The sequence below is a fragment of the Leopardus geoffroyi genome, chromosome E1, assembly GCF_018350155.1.
Source record: "Leopardus geoffroyi isolate Oge1 chromosome E1, O.geoffroyi_Oge1_pat1.0, whole genome shotgun sequence".
In the NCBI taxonomy this organism is placed as follows: domain Eukaryota; kingdom Metazoa; phylum Chordata; class Mammalia; order Carnivora; family Felidae; genus Leopardus; species Leopardus geoffroyi.
In genome coordinates this window covers 24101184-24120124 of record NC_059330.1, presented here as the reverse complement: position 1 = coordinate 24120124, position 18941 = coordinate 24101184, and the positions used below count along the sequence as shown (strand labels likewise).

The following is an 18941-nucleotide window of genomic DNA, read 5'->3' as shown; positions in this document are numbered from 1 at the left end:
CCCAATGTGGGGCTCAAGCTCATGACCCCAAGATCAAGAGTCATTTGTTCCACTGACAAACCCAGCCAAGTGCCCCTGGTTCTACTCTCTAAGACACTTCCTCAGCTTTATTATCAAACCCTTCCATCCAGTATTTTAATTTCTTCTGTCATTTCAATGTTACTTCTCTGAGGATATACATGATATATAATTCCTTAGGTGTTCTTTCTACATAGCCTCTGCCCTCTAGGCTTTCTTTTCTTTTGTTTCAACCCCTGTATAACATGATAGATGTTTTTCTTAGATGTTTGGTGATCCTTTGCTCTCTGTTGACTTTTAAGAGTAGGGTACCGGGGCACCTGGCTGGCTCAGTCAGAAGAGCATGTAACTCTTGATCTCAGGTTATGAGTTCAAGCCACAGGTTGGGTGTAGAGTTTGCTTAAATAAGTAAAACTTAAAGAGTAGGGTACCGAAACATTGATTAGAAGTTTTGTATGTTTGAATAGGTCTCTTCTGTGTTTTCCATTGTAAGGTAATCTATGTGGACCATATTTGGTGAACCCCAGTGTCAGTATTTTTACATCTTTGCTCTTTATGGGATCATAGTAGCTAGAGGACTTTCTGTCTCTTCCCTGGCTGCTGGCATTCTAGCAGGTGGGCAGGTTGGGGATCTCAGCATCCAATCTCTGAACTTCAGTTTACTCCCTCTGTTTTTAATATTAGGCCCTTGCCCCCTACCATGTCTTGTGTCCTCCTGTCTAGAGATGCTATGTTTAACTCTCTTGAGAGGATAAAGCTCTTAGCTTCTGCCTACGGGAAAGGATCTAGTGTACTGACTACTTTTAGCCCTGTCTTGCTCTCCTCTTCTAGAGGTGCCCAGCACTGCCAGTTCCTGAATCTTCTGCGGTTTTTTTCACGGACCGTAAAGGGACTGCTTCTCATTCTTCTTCACTGCTAACACCAGAATCAACCTCAGGTTTGTTATGTCAGTTATTAATTTGACTTTTTAAAAAACCTGGTTTACTGGGGCTCCTGAGTGGCTCAGTCAGTTGAGTGTTCAATTCTTGATTTCAGCTTGGGTCATGATCTCACGGTTCGTGAGGTTGAGCCTCACATTGGACTCTGCACTGACAGCACGGGGCCTGCTTGGGATTCTCTCTCCCTCTCTCCCCCTCAAAATAAATAAATTTAAAAAAAGAAAAACTTAAAAACAGACAGGCCTGGTTTCTTGAGGTATAATTGGCATATGATAAACTATGGGTCCCGTTTCTCTGCTCCCCTCTAAAGCCACATCCCGAGAAAGAATTGTCTGTATTCATGATCTCAGATCCCTTTTTCCTATTCTCTCATGAACCTATTCCAGTCAAGCCATTCTACCCAAACTGCTCACCAGGGTCACAGATGACCCCCATGTTGCTAAATGAAATGGTCAGTTCTCAGTCCTCAGCTTACTTAACCTGTCAGCATTTGTACAATTTGACATATGTATACACCCATGAAACCATCACCACAATGAAGATAATGAACATATTCCTCATCCCCAGAAGTTTCCTCAGCTTCTTTACAGTCTTTCTTTCCTGCCTCGCTGTCCCTAAGCAACCACTATTCTGTTTTCTGTCACTGTTTGTGTCTTCTAGAATTTTATATAAATGGAATTATATAGTTGTACTTTTTTTTTTTGGTCTTTTGTCGGTCTTTTCACTCAGTGTAATTATTTTGAGATTCATCATATATTTTTGCATATGTCAATGGTTTATCGCCTGTTGCTAAACAGTGTTTCATTAAGGATATACACATTTTGTTTTATTTCCAGTTATTGCTATTACAGATAAAGTTGCTGTGAACATTTGTGTATATGTTTTAATATGTACATGTACTTTCATTTCTCCTGGATAACTAAAAATGGAATGGCTGAGTCAATGGTTAGTGTATGTTTAACTTTTTTTTTTTTTTAATGTTTATTTTTGAGAGAGAGAGAGTGCAGGGGAGGGGCAGAGAGAGAAGGAGACTGAGAATGTGAAAGCGGGCTCTGCGCTGACAGCTGAGAACGCGATGTGGGGCTTCAACTCACTAACTGTGAGATCATGACCTCAGCCAAAGTTGGATGCTTAACTGACTGAGCCACCCAGGCGCCCCTAACTTTTTAAAAATTCTTTTTATTATTTAAGTAATCTCTATACCCAGTGTGGGGCTTACAGTACCAAGATTCAGAGTTGCATGCTCTACCAACAGAGCCAGCCAGGTGCCCCAGTATATGTTTAACTTTTAAAGAAACTGCTAAGCTGTTTTCCAAAGTGGTTGTACCACTTTACAGCCCCCCAGCAGAGTATAAGAGTTTCAGTTGCTCCACATCCTCATAAACAATTGGTATGGTCAGTCTTTTAAAATTTAGACATTCTAATAACTCTGTAATAGTTCTACTGATTTTTTAGCTTAAGGAATCTTCTCTAAGCTAAGCTAAGGAATCTCTTAGCTTAAGCTGTCTTCTCCCTCATACTTTGTCCTTTCTTTTTGTGGATTTATTCCTTTTAATCAGTGGAATAGAATAGAGTTGAGAAATAGATTCACACAAATATGGACCATTGACTTTGTACAAAGTTGCAAAGTCAGTTCAGTGAAGAAAGGATAGTCTTTTCAACAAAAGGTATTACAACAATAGTACATTTATTTGCCAAAGAATGAACTTCAACCTGTAGCTCATACTTTATACAAAAATCAACACAAAATAGATCAGTAACTTAAAAGTAAAACCAAACTGTAAAATGTTTCAAAGGAAACATGGGAGAAAAATCTTGATGACCTTGGGTGAGGCAGTGTTTTTAGATAATGGCATCAAAAGTGTAGTCCATAAAAGAACAAATTGATGGGCTCAAAATTAAAATCTCTTGCTCTGTGAAAGATGTGTTAATGGAATGAAAAGACAGGTTATGGACTTGGAGAAAATATTTGCAAAATAGAAACATCTGACAAAGGACTTCCATCCAGAATATATGAAGAACTCCCAAAACTGAACAATAAACAAATACCTATTAAAAAAGCAGGGGGGGGGGCAGAAGATTTGAACAGAAACTTAACTGAGGAAAGCATATGATGGCAGAGAGGTGCATGAAAAAATATTTAACATAATCATTAGTGTTGAGGGAAATGCAAGGTAAAACTGCGATGAGATGCCCCTGCCTCTTAGATGCCTCTTAGAATGACTCAAAACAAACCCCTGACCACACCAAGTGACAACACAGATGGAGGGCAACTCGAACTTTCACATATTGTTGGTGGGAATGCAAAATAGTCCAGGAACTTTGGATAAGAGTTGAGTGGTTTTGTTTTTAAAGTTAAACAATTTTTACCAGATGTCCAGCAGTCCTGCTTAGATATATACCATAGGGAAATGAAAGCTTGCCTGCACACAAAGACTCGTATGTGCATGTTTGTAGCAGCTTTATTCATAATCACCAAAAACTGGAAACAGCCCAAATATCCTTCAGTAGGCAAATAAATAAATTGTGTTACATTACTCAACAATAAAAAGGAACCAACTATTGATAAACGCAAAAATGTGGATGAATCTCAAAGGTCTTATGGTAATGTGAAAGATGCCAGTCTCAATACTTTACAATTCCATTTATATGCCATTCTGGAAAAGGTAAAACTGTAAGGATGGAGAACACATCAGAGTCTGGCAGAGGTTAGGGGCGGATGAAGGGTCTGACTACAAAGGGGCAGCCCTGCTTTCTTTGTTCCTGTAAGTTTCTATTTTCCTCTTCAGTAGACTCATTTCCTTGGAGTGTTTCCCACCTGATTTTCCACAGTGGCTCACCACTGAACCCTTTAGCTTGGCTTGATTGTGAGCATTTTGCTTGGATTGAGGGAGTGGGGGGAAATGGTTGTGTGCTTATTCCCAGATAAGTCTGGGAATATTTCTTATGGTAATGGATACGTGATACAGTACTCCTAGGGATGGGAGAATAGGCTACATCACCCTATAGTGTCATTCTTGCTTGAAAAATATATCTTTGCTACTAAAACCTTACCCAGAAGAGAATAATAGATTACACAGAGCTTCTAGATTTTGATGTGGGTTAGAACTGAAAAATGAGATGTCCTTAAACTCTTTTTCCTTCTCTCTTTGATAAGTGATATAATGTGGTTTGGACACTCAGAGATTCCTAAGATTCCAGGTTCTGGTTGATGATTTACTGCAAAATTGCTTATAAATTGAAGTAGAAAATGTTTTGCAGACCTGGCAGCTTTCTGGCTTCACACCCATTTGTCACCCAGCATTTCCCTTTGTGTATAGAACAAGAATTAATTAGGCTGCACTGCAGGAAAAGTTTATGGCTATAATTTATATAGGATGAATTTCTTTTTAAAGAGACAGCATTGTTTTGTTATACCTATATACATATAAGTGTGTGTATATATAAAGTGATTTTTTTTTCTCTTAAAACAGTGTCGAGCTTCTGGAGTAAGCATTCATTTTTCTGCTTAACGCAAGACATTGGTGGACTAGATGCTTTTATAGGGATTGCCTTCTGATCAAACTGTTGGTTGGTTTTCTGCTTCTTGTTTTTAAATTCATTGTGTGCTAGTGAGCAGCACTCAGTTGTAGGTTTGCATTTTCAACATCGGTCAGACTTGTTTGGTTTCCAGAGCTTTGTATTCTTTTGGTCTCTTCGAAGACTTAGGATTCTGCCTTTTTTTTTAGGGTCTTGCTCATTCAATTAATGTTTTCATAATCAATGCAAGTCAGAACTTGCAATTTGTTCCTGATTTGCACATTAAAGAGCTCCATTAATTAAGGATCCTGGTGTTTGGCATGTTCCCGCAGGATCTGTGCATTATTTACATGGTGAAAGTGTAAGATGCACGCTTCGCAGTTGTAGTGGCAATTGCAGTTAATCCTGCTTTTTCTCTTTCTTTCTTCTTCTTTTTTTCTTTTTGCTTGTGAATAACAATTAATTCACAACTCATTGAAACTCCTGAGGGATACATTGGACCAAAATAGGAACAAGTGATCCAAATGAGAGGGCCACAGTGGAAGAGTGGAAAGTAAATCCTTTGTTTAAAAGGGAAAAATCCCCCTGGAAGACATAGAGAATTTATGTGTTTGGTTTTTGTTGGTTGTTGCACTTGGCTGAATGTAGGAGGCATAATAGCGTGGAGTTGTAATTGTTTACTCAGATTTTGCAGACTTTTTTTTTCCCTCTGCGTAATAGTAGTTATATTGATAAATGAGGTTACCTTTCATAACCCACATGACCCCAGAGATTTAGACAAACATACCCCTGTGCTTATGTCAACTAAGCTGTTTCACAATATTCCTCTTTTTAGTTGCTTTTTCATGAAATCACTTTCCATAGTGTTTGGGTTCTATTATAACCATTTCTTTTGGAAGCCTAGTCCGGGCAAAGGTGATCTCCATCTTGTTGTGTAGGAGAGTATAAAAAGCAGTTGGAAGCATGGAATCAGATCACTGGTTCAGCAGGTTCCTCCTTTCTGGTCTCAGCCATGGCTAATGCTTGTTTATTCGTAATGCATTTTCCTAACAGTAGTTAGTCTAGTTTTAAAAATACTATGAGAAGCTGCAAAGCATTTTCAGGAGTAGAGACATTTTTTTCTCTGATATTTATGAAACTTGCTAGGGATTTTGTGGGACTTAAATTTGTCCTTATGTTCTTCTGTTACTATAGGTGTGCGTGTGTGTGTGTGTGTGTGTGTGTGTAAAATCTTTACATATATTTTTTTAAGTGTGTGCATATGTAATATTCACAGTAATATTCACTGTAAATATGTAATATTCACTGTGTGTGTGTATATATATAGGTATGTAAAGGAAAAAGTGAAAGTTCTCCCACTTTCCCAAATCCTTCTCAGAAAAAACAATGAGGTTTATTATTCCAGACATTTTAATATGTATATATTTTCTTCTATGTATATTTTTTTTCCGTTGAGTTTTAGTGGAAGTTTGATGAGGAGAGGGATTGGGGAGACCAGTCTGAGAAAAAAAAAAATACATACGCTGTAAGGTTACTTAAGAATTACCTTTAACTTGGGGCGCCTGGGTGGCGCAGTCGGTTAAGCGTCCGACTTCAGCCAGGTCACGATCTCGCGGTCCGGGAGTTCGAGCCCCGCGTCAGGCTCTGGGCTGATGGCTCAGAGCCTGGAGCCTGTTTCCGATTCTGTGTCTCCCTCTCTCTCTGCCCCTCCCCCGTTCATGCTCTGTCTCTCTCTGTCCCAAAAATAAATAAACGTTGAAAAAAAAATTAAAAAAAAAAAAAAAAGAATTACCTTTAACTTGACCCCAGGTAAGTTTGTCCGTATGATTTTTTTTTTTTTTTAAAGGTACTACAAATGACCCTTTTTTTTTTTTTTTTTTTTTTCAACGTTTATTTATTTTTGGGGGACAGAGAGAGACAGAGCATGAACGGGGGAGGGGCAGAGAGAGAGAGGGAGACACAGAATCGGAAACAGGCTCCAGGCTCCGAGCCATCAGCCCAGAGCCCGACGCGGGGCTCGAACTCACGGACCGTGAGATCATGACCTGGCTGAAGTCAGACGCTTAACCGACTGCGCCACCCAGGCGCCCCTGTCCGTATGATTTGCTTTGAAAGTTTCCTATACCTGAACTGCACTTAACTTTAACTTGAGTTCTTTGGTAATTTTTAATTAGCTTTCATGTAGTATTGATTGTTTTGCTTGGTGTTTAATTTCAGATCTACCACATTCTGTTTTTTCTTGAGGCAGTTGGATAAATTAGCCTCTGGATAATATCCAGAATGCTACTATTTTGAAAAGAGTTCTTACTAGCTATTTATACTATTTCATACAAGCAATATATAAATTTTTTTTTTTAAGTAATTTTTATGCTCAATGTGGGGCTCAAACTCACAACCCCAAGATCAAGAGTTGCATGCTCCACCAACTGAGCCAGCTAGGTGCCCCATACAAGGAAGATTTATATAGGTAGACAAGCTGTTTAGACAGTCTTAAAGAGTCTTACATTCTAAGGATGGTACCTAGGGGCGCCTGGGTGGCTCAGTCGTTGAGTTTATGACTCTTGATTTCAGCTCGGTCATGATTGCACATTTCATGGGATCAAGCCCCTGATTGGGCTCTGGTTGACAGCAGGGAGCCTGGTTGGGATTCTCTCTCTCTTTGCCCCTTCCCTACTCACGTGTTTCCTCTTTCTCTCAAAATAAGTAAATAAACATTAAAAAAAATAAAGATGGTACATAAATGTTATGTGGTGAGGGTTGGGGGCAAGGGCAGAGACAAACGTTGTAACTCAAGTTCTAATTAGAAAGCACTTCTGGTGTCCTCAGTAAGGTTCATAAGGTATAAGAACATGAGTGAAAAGAAATCAAATACAACAATTTGAGAACCAGGATGATCAGTTTACTTCTATCTTGGTATTGTTGTGCAAGTACAATGCCAGATGCCTTTATACTTACAAATAATAAAAACAGCTCCCATTTAGTACTTTTGCACTATTGTTCAGTCACTGTATTAAGTTCTTCACAAATGTCTCCTTTAGTCCCCACAGCAGCCTGTGAAACAGGTGCTAATGACTGTGTTACACATGGAAGAAGTGAAATCTTGGAGAGGGTTAAGTAACTTGCTTAAGGTCACCCAGTTAGTTGGAGGCGGAGGCAGTGTGGAATCCAGGGTCCCCTCTGCTTCACAACCTCTGCTCTTTGGCCACACCACTCAGTCACAGCGCATGCAGTTTAACTCTCTTGTCTGTTGTTGTTGTTGTTGTTGTTGTTGTTGTTGTTGTTGTTGTTGTTGTTTTTTAAGTATGAGGGAATAAAGAAGTGGAATAAATGCCAGAGCTTGAAGGATCATTGAGGCAGGAGCAATATGGAGATGAATTTGTTGTAAAACAGAAGTTTTAGAGTGAGTAGTAATTATATCCTTCAGTTTTTCTCAGATCTTTCCCACACACTGCCTTTCAGTAGGAGAGCCAGAAGGGTCCTGGGGGTCAGCTCATCTAGTCCCGCTCCTGTAGGTGGTAAGCCTTTTTTTTTTTTTTAAATGATAGAGAAATAGATCACTAGGGTTTTCCTTATAACTATGATATACATTCCTTATATAAAATTCAGTAAATGGCCAAAGCAAAAGTAAGTAAATAATCTTCCCTAATCCCAGCATACTTTTAGCCCTTTGTTGTATGGTATGTATCTTTTCCAGTTTTCCCCCCATTGTGAGTATATAGTTAGAACTAAAGTGGAGCCATATTCTATATTCTGTTTTGCAATATAGATAATAATTTTAAAATAATTTTAAAATTAATTACAGTCATCATGCCAGTTTGCCATTTCTATATTCTGGTTTTTTCTACTTAGCAAAGATTATTAATATTTTTCCGTGTCATTAAATATTGTTCTACAGCATTATTTTTAATGGCAGCATAGACTTTGCATCATCTGGATAGTTTAACCAGTTCTTTATTGTTGGACATTTGGATTGTTTCCAGTTTTTCATTTTTATAAATAATGTAATAAACATCATTGTTACTTTACTTACATCCATGATCAGTTTGTTGCATGAAATAAATTTTTAGATGTGGAATTAGTAGGTGTTCTAAGGATATGTGAAATTTTAAGGCTTTTGATCTATATTGCTGGGTCACCCCCCAGAAAGGTGGTATCACTTTAACATTCTTACCTTCTTTATATGAATGTCAGTTTCCTATATCCTTGTCAACACTGGATTTTATTGTTTTGTTTCATCTTTGTCACTTTGATAAATAGAAAATGGTTTCTGCTTATTTCAGTTCACCTTTTTTTTTTTTTTTTTTTTTAACATTTGTTTAGTTTTGAGAGAGACAGAGCACAAAGAGGAGAGGGAGCCACGGACTCTGAAGCAGGCTCCAGGCTCCAGGCTCCAAGCTGTCAGCACAGAGCCTGACGTGGGGCTTGAACTCACAAATTGCGAGATCATGACCTGAGCCAAAGTCAGTCACTCAACCAACTGAGCCACCAAGGTGCCCCTTTAGTTCACATTTTTAAAAATTTACACTTCCCAGTGTTTCATGAGGGTAAACATTTTTTCCCTTACATTTATTGGTCTTTGGCATTTCTTTTGTGAATTATACAGGGGAAATTTTAAACTAGTACTAAGGATAGCTGATCCCCTTATCAATCAAACTTATGACTACCTCTGATTTCCCTGGCCTTTGTTTTAATCTGTTTCTCCATATTTGATTTTCTGTGGACAGGAAGAATTACTTTACCTCAGAAGACCTCTTTGTATTATTGAATATATATATTTAATCTTCATTACATTAATAGTCATAAAAGTAAAATGTGTAGTAAAAATACCTTTTTTTCTTTTTTTTTTAACATTTATTTATTTTTGAGACAGAGAGAGACAGAGCATGAACGGGGGAGGGTCAGAGAGAAAGAGACACAGAATCTGAAACAGGCTCCAGGCTCTGAGCTGTCAGCACAGAGCCCGACGCGGGGCTTGAACTCATGGACCGCGAGATCATGACCTGAGCCGAAGTCGGCCGCTTAACCAACTGAGCCACCCAGGCGCCCCAAAATACCTTTTTTTCAAACCATATTGTTCCCCCTTTTCCCCAACAGTACTGAAATATGTAACATGGACTCTGAAAGTCTTTTTTCCCTACTGTCAATAGTACTCTTCAGAGATAACCAGTTTTAGCAATTTGGTGTATATCCTTCCAGACATTTTATGTCCATTTAAACTTAAAAAAAAAATTTTTTTTTTATGTTTATTTTTAAGAGAGAGACAGACAGACAGTGCGAGAGGCAGAGGGGCAGAGAGAGAGGGAGACACAGAATCCTAAGCAGGCTCCAGGCTCTGGACCGTCAGCACAGAGCCCAACATGGGGCTCGAACCTACAAACCGTGAGATCATGCCCTGAGCCGAAGTCGGACACTCAACCAACTAGCCACCCAGGTGCCCCTCAACTGTTTTTAAACCATAAATGACATCACACTTTACATCTTTCCATGTTAATGAATATAAATCTACCTTTTCTTCCTTTAAAAAAAAAAAAAAAAAGCTCGGCTGTCTTTGTTTTCTTTTTCCTGAAGTATTTTAAAATTAATTACAGTCATCATGCCAGTTTGCCTCTAAATACTTTTTTTTTTTTTTAAATGTTTATTTAATTTTGAGAGAGAGAGAGACAGTGTGAGTGGGGGAGGGCCAGAGAGAGGGAGACACAGAACTGGAAGCATTGCCTCTAAATACTTCTATAAATGGCTCTTAAAAAATGAGAATGTTTCTTACATTGTCATCTCACCTAACCAAATTAATACTTCCTAATAATCCTAATGATATGCCCTCTTCACATTCAGATTATTTCAGTTATTCTCAAAAGTATTTTATAACTTAGTTTATTCAGAACAAGTTCCATTTATAATTATCCTTTTCAACAGCTACATAGAAAGTTATCTGGCTAAACTAAATTAATTTAACCAGTCCCCTATAAATGGACACTTAAGATGTTTGCAGGTTTTTATCTGTTATAAACAATGCTAAAAATAGTGTTTTTGAACTTGCCTCTTTGCTTTCTTATCTGATTACTTCGTTAAGATTAATTTCTAGAAATGGAATAGTAGGGTCAGGTGGTATACGTGTGTAAACCTTTGATACATTTTGCCAGGTTGCTTTCTGGATATGTTGTGCTAATTAAACTCTTATCAGTTGTATATGGAGAGAGCCCTTTTCCTCCCATTCTTGCCAGCCTCAAGTAGTATCAGAAAATATCATGTTGTTTTAAGTCATGGGGTGTGTGTGTGTGTTTGGATGTGTGTGTGTTTTTAATTTAAGTGAGGCCAAGCATCTTTTCTGATTTCTGATATGTTTAGCCACTTGAATTTTGGACACTATTAATCATTTTTTAACATTATCTTTTTCAGATTAAGCAAATATCCCTTTACTTTGCCTTATTGGACTTGCCTTCTGTCCATATGATTTGGCCTTCTTTTGCCCACTTTGTTTTTTCTAATGCAGAAACCAAATTTGGACATAACATTTTAACAGAGCCTCGCTAGTATTTTGGTTTGTGTTTCATTTTTATCATGTAGTGGTATTGGGGAGGGCAGTTTTATCATCTTATAATTGAAAATTGCATTATACTTTGTTTTCCAGATAGTTTTTGACACATAACCATTTAAGGATACATTGATCTAGAAAATGAAAAATATGTAGTTCTTTCTAAAGCTTGTAGTAGTATTTCATCTTCTTCATCAGTGTGATGGCAGTATAATAGTACCCACCTCAAAGGGTTATTGTGAGGGTTGAAGCGAGATATGTAATAACTAGGTAGGAAAGTGCCTAGGCTAGTGCCTGCCACTTTATGGGTTCTGTGTTGTTAACTGTTAACAGTGATAGTACCATCTTTTCTTAGGCTGTAGGATTATGGCCAGGTATTTGTTTCTTTCTTCTTAAAAGGGTTATGTAAGTGAATACCAATATTATACTTACGGTTACTTTTTGAAGGCTTGAAATGCACATATAAACGCATGCCAAGAAAATTATTAGGATGCCATTTTTATTCAGTTATTCATTCAGCAACTTGCAGCCTGCCATTTGCCAACACCAGTTATACCAAGGTGATTTGTTTACAATCCTTGCCTCAAGGAGCTCATAGTAGGGTGTGGAGATAGATAAACCTTTTTTTTTTTTTTTTAATTTTTTTATTAAAATTTTTTTTTAACATTTATTCATTTTTGAAAGACAGAGCGCAAACAGGGGAGGGCCAGTGAGAGAGGGAGACACAGAATCTGAAGCAGGCTCCAGGCTCCAAGCTTGTCAGCACAGAGCCTGACGCGGGGCTTGAATTCACGGACTGTGAGATCGTGACCTGAGCCGAAGTCGGCCGCCCAACCGACTGAGCCACCCAGGCGCCCCCCCCCTTTTTTTTTTTTAAGTTTATTTATTTACTTTTGAGAGAGAGAGCACAAGCAGGGGAAGGGCAGGGAGAGAGAGAGGAAGACACAGAATCCGAAGCAGGCTCCAGGTTCTGAGTCCGACACGGGGCTTGAACCTACCAATCACGAGTTCATGACCTGAGCCGAAGTTGGACACGTAACTGACTGAGCCACCCAGGTGCCCCTGGATAAACCATGTTTAAGGCATAAATATTTAAGTGTTTTTACATGAAGGCAACCTGTCAAAGTTTCCATTTCAGGTTGGCAAATGAATAATGCTTAGTCTTCCTAGTATTAAAAGAAACACAAATAAAAGCAATCTTTTATTTTCTGAGCCTCATTTTAACCATCCAGGTGGTGATTACTATGTCTTCATGTGAATGCATTGTAACATTTGTTAAATTCTTAAATCTGATACGATGGTCTTGAGACTCTTGGTAGTAGCCTGTACATCTTCTAGTTACAGGAAAAAAGTTCAGTTTGATTACTGTTGCTTTTGTTAACAAAAGTCAGTTTGTTGAGGAAACATGCTTGTTGACGTTAGCAAATATGTAGTTCACATTTTGTTGGCTTGTCAGCACTTAGATTTGGAAATGATAGTGTAATTGGAAGTTCTGCCATGTAACTTTGGCATCATTTCTCTGGAGCAAACATATTTGTTGAATACTTCTTATGGCCCAACACATATACTTCTTATGTGTTGGATGCCAGAGTGACAGGACGAGGTCCGTGCTCTCAAGTAGCTTACGATGTGGCAAAGTCAGACTCTGTACGATATGACATGTGCTGTAGCCGTAGTGTGACTGAGACTGAGAGAGGAGTGATCCATTCAGCCTGGGAATCCCTGTTTTCAGACTCATCCTATAGAGAGAATTTGGACATTTATGTGAGAAGTAGTTTCACTGCCTAAGAGGCTGGTTGTTTAAAGGCTTTTTAATTAGAAAGGATCAGACTATTTTATATGAAAGAGACAGGGTTACGTGGATTGTGATTCTAATTTTATTTTGAATAAGTTTTCTTCAGTTTACTTTAAATTTCAATAATATTTTAAATTATAAGAGTAATATATGCTTATAAAATATTTGAACAGTTCAAAAATGTACCCAATAAAAATGAAAGTATCCCTTCTTTCCCTTGGTAACTCTCATTAGACAGTGTAAACAATTATTTGTATATAAGCTTGGGTTTTAAGTACCTTGTATTTTCAGCATTTATTCTTTAATTTAACGGGGAAAAATAAATTTCCCTTTTTAGGAAAGCACCGTGGAGCAGTGGAGGTTGTCTGGGGCCTGTTGAGTGGAAGGTAACTGTAGTGGATTTCTGGAAGTACATTGATCAGTTAGATTGCTGTGTCCTATAGGGCTTTTTAAGGATTTATTGACACACTTCATCAAGGTATTTGAGAGAGTATTCAGGGAAACCTAAGAAATTCTGCAGTTCTTTTCCCTTCCTTATAAATTCATGCCTGGTCAGAAATTACAGCTTGAGTGGGATGTCCCTCCACAGAACTCAAATGCACACTATCTATCATGTTACTTAGTGTGGCAGTAATGTAAAATGTTAAGGATTTTTTTTTTTTTGTTTTGTTTTTTGCTTTTTGCTTCTCTCCATGAGGGGACTCACCCAACATATTTTATCATACGTCTCTTCCTCTCCCTTATTTCAACTTCCACTTACTCCCCCAATTCCCCACATCATTCTCTTAAGAGAAAAAAATAAGTTTTGTCCACTGAGTCCTCTTTCTTACTTGATTTAATATGTCTTGGGCTGAATGTTTCTCACAAAAACACTTTGCATTCAGAATTAGCCTATCAAAACGTTTCCTCCATAGACTCCTCCATAGACTGCACGCCTTCCACTATGGTGCCCCCTGAGGTATGAAAACTCAGGGCTGCCTTTGGCTTAGCCATCATGCTTTTAGAATATAAGTCCCCATGCTCTGCTTTGAAAAGTTACCTGGTGGGTATTTTGGACCATTTAAAAAAAAATTGTACTTTTGGTACACAGAACCAACCAACCAGCAGAGACAGAACTCCTTATACTATTCCAGTAAAAACCATAGTCCTCATGATGACACATCTACTTACCCAAATCTGGGAGTACATATATGCACACGCCCGCACGTGTGCAGGATACATGGATATATCAGAATTCTAGTTGCACACACATTGGAGATGATAGCGACTCATCCATATGGTTGGTGTGCAGGAATTTGTAACCTGCAGTACTCTTTCTTCCTGGTGACGCCATTCTGCTTGGGGAATATAGAACAAGCCCAAACAGTAATACTGACAGAGTTCGGAATTATGATACAGTGGAGCCTTCACGTAATTCTTTGTTGAAGAAGTTAGGGCCTAAATGTTAAGGCTTATTGTTATTCTGAGTTGATAATCTCTGCCTTGCTTTAATAATTTTTCCTCATGCCTGGGTAGCCCGCGAGTTGCACAATAATCACTCACACAGCTTTGTAATCAATGCCCAAAGTAATAGGATTCCTCTGGCCACCGGCAATTAATAAATTTGTGTCTTTTTTAAAACACTAGCAAGTCGGGCCTGAAATACGACTGACTGGCTCTCCTCATTTGCATATTTATTGCAGTGGAAAAATTCTTACCAGATGATTGATGCCGAGCCTGCCTCTTGAATTCCAAGCAGCACATTATTATGAAATGAAAAATGCCGGCCATACAGTTGATTAAAGTTGAAGACAGTGGAATCGGTGTTTTTTAAGATTGTGGGAGAATTAAAGGCATATTTTAATAGATGTTGACAAGAAGTGAACTAACAAAAGCAAAGCAAAGGATTTGCTTGAAAAGATTTAATCAAACGTCTTTCTTGGGGGATTAATTGCCGGGGATGACTAGTGCAAGTGGCAGGCTTGTGTGGATTTGAATGAAAAGTATTGTTCTCAGACCAATATATCGTGTGTCATTTTGACCTATAGTTTAGCTCTGGTTCTAGAGTTACTTTTGAAGGAGAAAAAAATGCTCTTGTAATCTATACATCCTAGTTCATAGTATTTATCTGGGGTAATAGGAATGTGGGAGTTATGTATACTTGTACATAAATAATTGTATGTTTTCATGTTTATTTTAAAAATAACTGTATAGATGTTTAAAAACTGATAAAGTAAGCTTTATTTTAGTTATAAATTCACTGTCGCCATTCCCTCTCCAATCCCCTTGCCAGAAGTTGTGTTATTGGTTTATAATCTAATTAATGAACTGTGTGCCTGTGTCCAAACTTATTCTCTGCCTACAGTTTTGTTTATGTTGAACAGCCAAGATGAATCAGGGAAAAAAATAAAGCTGTTAGGTGAAAATGGTTTTTAGATTGGTGACATTTTATATATAGAATGCTTGCATATGGGTAGCATGTAAATGAACACTTAATACAGGAATCTGAATACCAGTTCAGTCCTAGCACTGTCGAGCAGCATAAGTGGAACTTAAAGATATTCACCATGTGAAAGCTGATGATTTTTTTTGATAGTCATACACTTTCTATGTCCACAGCATTTAAAAATGTATAAAATGCCTTAACCTGTAAAAGACATGTTTCTTATTTTTCACCTAAATTCTGTGAGATAAACAGGCAAAGGATTATCTACATTTTACAGATGAAAAAATTGAGACTCAGAGATTAAATTGGTCCACTCAGTATAAAATGACTAGTTAGTAATCGTTGTCAGTTAGCATACAGGGCTCCCGACCCTTAGTAAAGTACTCTTTCCATTGATTCTCTACTTAGAAAATCATTCCTAAAGCCAGTGCCCAGACGCTGAGGTTGTATCTTGATAATATGGTGAGGCATATGTCCTTCTTAATCTCCTCTTAAGGGAAAGGTCTCTGGAAGTGGACCATGTAGGACAAAATAAACATATATATCCTTGACAGTCTCCATTTGTTTTGTGGCCCTGTGCCAAAAGGGAGAGAGAAGAAAGTATATGCTTCTTTGCTGCGTTTTTAACTGCTAACTCTGACAGTAATTAGGGAAAAATTAGAGGTGAATTAGAAACCATTGGTTCCATTCTCTTTATTTTTCATAGGGTTGAACAAATAGAATTTAGTCCGATATGAATGACAAAAAGAGGGTAGGGTTTGGTTTAGTTTGTTTTTTAGGCTGGGAAGAATCACCGTTGGATTTGAATCTCCGGGAAAGTCTTTCCTCACTCTTGTCAACTGTGGCTATGAGGAGGCCTGCCGCATCCAGCAAAAGATTGTCCATTGTCTCTTCAGATTTTACATAAAATCTTACCAGAAGAAAATGTAACCCTAATATTGCAAAGAAATGAGAATTGGGTTCTTTTCTTTTCTTCCATATCCCTTTACAGGAAGCTGTCCATGTGTTGGCTACTGGTGACTTTACTTTGATAAACATTTTTTTCTTTTTCTTTATTTCTTCTTTTCTTCTTCTTCTTCTTCTTCTTCTTCTTCTTCTTCCTCTTCCTCTTCCTCTTCCTCTTCCTCTTCGTGTGTGTGTGTGTGTGTGTGTGTGTGTGTGTGTGTGTGTGGTTAGAAGCACAGAATTGCAGATTTCATCTCTTGTAGGTCTCTTGACACTTTGATGCATTGTGGTGCTATCCCTGAATGGAGCTTAAATACTTCAGGGCTACTTTCTGACTGGGTGAAGGGGTGTATAAAATGAGAACATATGAGAGAGTATTAACAGAAAGGCACACTTTGATTTACTGATATTGGCTCTCTGCTTTCTTGTTGGATTGATATGCTGTCTAATATATCTGCAATGGATTTTTTTAAACTGACTTGAACAAAATAAAAAGGCTTGTATAGCTACTTGAAAGTGGCCCTTAAAAGTAGTAGTCTTTTCGTTGGATGTTTTCACACTTCTTGGTTATGCTACATGTTAGAGTCAAATTATGACTTGCTCTTGGGGGCAAGCAGCTATAAACATTACAGACTCTGCTTTGCAGCTTCTTCCCTGCATGGTTCTTGATTTCATATTTTAGATCATGGATACATGATACCTCAAGGAAGTCAGGGACAGACACTTGGCTTTTCTTGTTCTTTTAAATTTTTTATTGTAAAAAACACATATCCTAAAATTTACCTAACATAAAATTTATCGTGACCATTTTTTTAATTTTTAAATTTATTTCTAATTTTAATTCTAGTATAGTTAACATATAGTGTTATATTAGTTTCAGGTGTACAGCATAGTGATTCAGCAATTTATCCTGACCATTTCTGAGTGTACAATAGTGCTCAGTAGTGTTAAGTACATTCACATTATTGTGTCACCAATCTCCAGAACTTTTTCCATCTCATAAACCTAAAACTGTATACCCATTAAAGTCTGCATTCCCCTTTCCCCCAACCCCCGGTAACCCCCATTCCACTTTCTGTCTCTATGGATTTGACTACCCTAGGTACCTCATAGAAGTGGAATGATACAGTACTTGTCTTTTTATGACTGGTTTATTTCACTCAGCATAATGTTCTCAGGGTGTATCCATGTGTTGTAACAAGTGTCAGAATTTCCATCTTTTTAAGGGCTGAATAATATTTCGTTGTTTTTCTTGTTCTTTTTTTGACTAAGCTCAAGATTGAAGGATTATAGGTGATTTTTTTCTATACAGAGATGAACGGGGATGATAGAATCATTTATTATCCTCTGGTCTTGGGATCACTTGAAAGTGTTTTCTTTTTCAGTTATGGTAAAATGTACATGACATAAATTTCCCAGTTTAACCATTTATAAATGTATTGTTCAGTATCAAAGTCCATTCACACGGTTGTCCAGCATCACCACCATCCATCTCCGGAACTTTCTCATCTCAGTCAGAAACTCTTATCTATTCCCCTCTCCCCTGCACCCCTGGCAACCAGCATTCAGTTTTCTTCAATGAATTTGACTATTCTAGGTCCCTCGTGTAAGTGGCATCACACAGTACTTGTGTTTTTGCAACTGGCTTATTTTACTTAACATAAGATTTTCAAGGTTAGGTCTTGGGAGTTTTAAAAACTACTCTGCAAATGTGAAATAAGTTTGTGGTTTCACTTTGGAAAATATGGGCTCTGTCTCAAGATGTAGCCTTTTCTAGAAAAGACATTAAAAACTGTGATTAACGCTAACTGAAGTTTGTGTGGGCTGAAGTCCCTATCGAATGTAAAATAAAAATGAATGTAGGCATTGCTAAATGAAAGTAGGGATGCTTGTGAGGTTACAGTTATTTAAGGGAAAGGGGGAAGGAGTGATAGAAGCATGGCCAGAGATGAATGGACAGCTATTAGTAATAATAAGAATGGAAAATCACACGATTTAGCAATGGATTAAATCTATAGAATAAGGGCACCAAAATGTCAGTGATCTATGAAAACACATTATACAGAAGAGAAAATCAGACAAGGGAGAAGTATTAGGTAGGAAGAGAAAAGTTCTGTTTCTGATGTGGTATATTTGGAGGACTGATGGAGCATCCATGCGAAGATTTTCTTGTAGTTGCTGGAAGTGTGGAAGCTCGATAATAGGAGAGACGTCTGAGTGCTATCAACGCATAAATAGTGATTATCAGTGTCTAGTTAGCCCCTTTAGTAGGCTTAGGCTGACAAAGAAGGTAAGAGTTCAGTTCTCAGAGGGCCAGTTTTTATTCTGAAAGTTCTTAGCCATAGACTGTGTACTTAATCCTGACCAGCTTTATTACAAACGCATCCTGTCGGCTACGAGAAGAACCAGGTAAGAACATGTTCTAGATGTGAAAAATTTTAATACAGAATTCAGTACTGCAAACAGTAAGTCATTAGCTTGGGTTTTCATATGTGAACAAGAACTTTTCATGTGCGAGAGAGGGGCACCTGGGTGGGTGGCTCAGTCGGTTGAGCATCTGACTTCGTCTCAGGTCACGATCTCGCAGTTCGTGGGTTCGAGTCCCGCATCGGGCTCTGTGCTGACAGCTCAGAGCCTGGAGCCTGCTTCAGATTCTGTGTCTCCCTCTCCCTCTCTTTGACCCTCCCCTGCTCGCACTCTGTTTCTCTGTCTCTCAAAAATAAATAAACATTAAAGAAATTAAAAAATGAAAGAATATGTATGAGAGAT

The 18941-nt window shown here is 38.0% G+C and overlaps 1 protein-coding gene across 2 annotated transcripts in view; it reads left to right on the top strand.

The window, feature by feature from the left end:
* AATF (apoptosis antagonizing transcription factor) overlaps positions 1-18941 on the top strand; it is a 105287-nt gene that overhangs the window by 18709 nt on the left and 67637 nt on the right. The window lies entirely within an intron of this gene.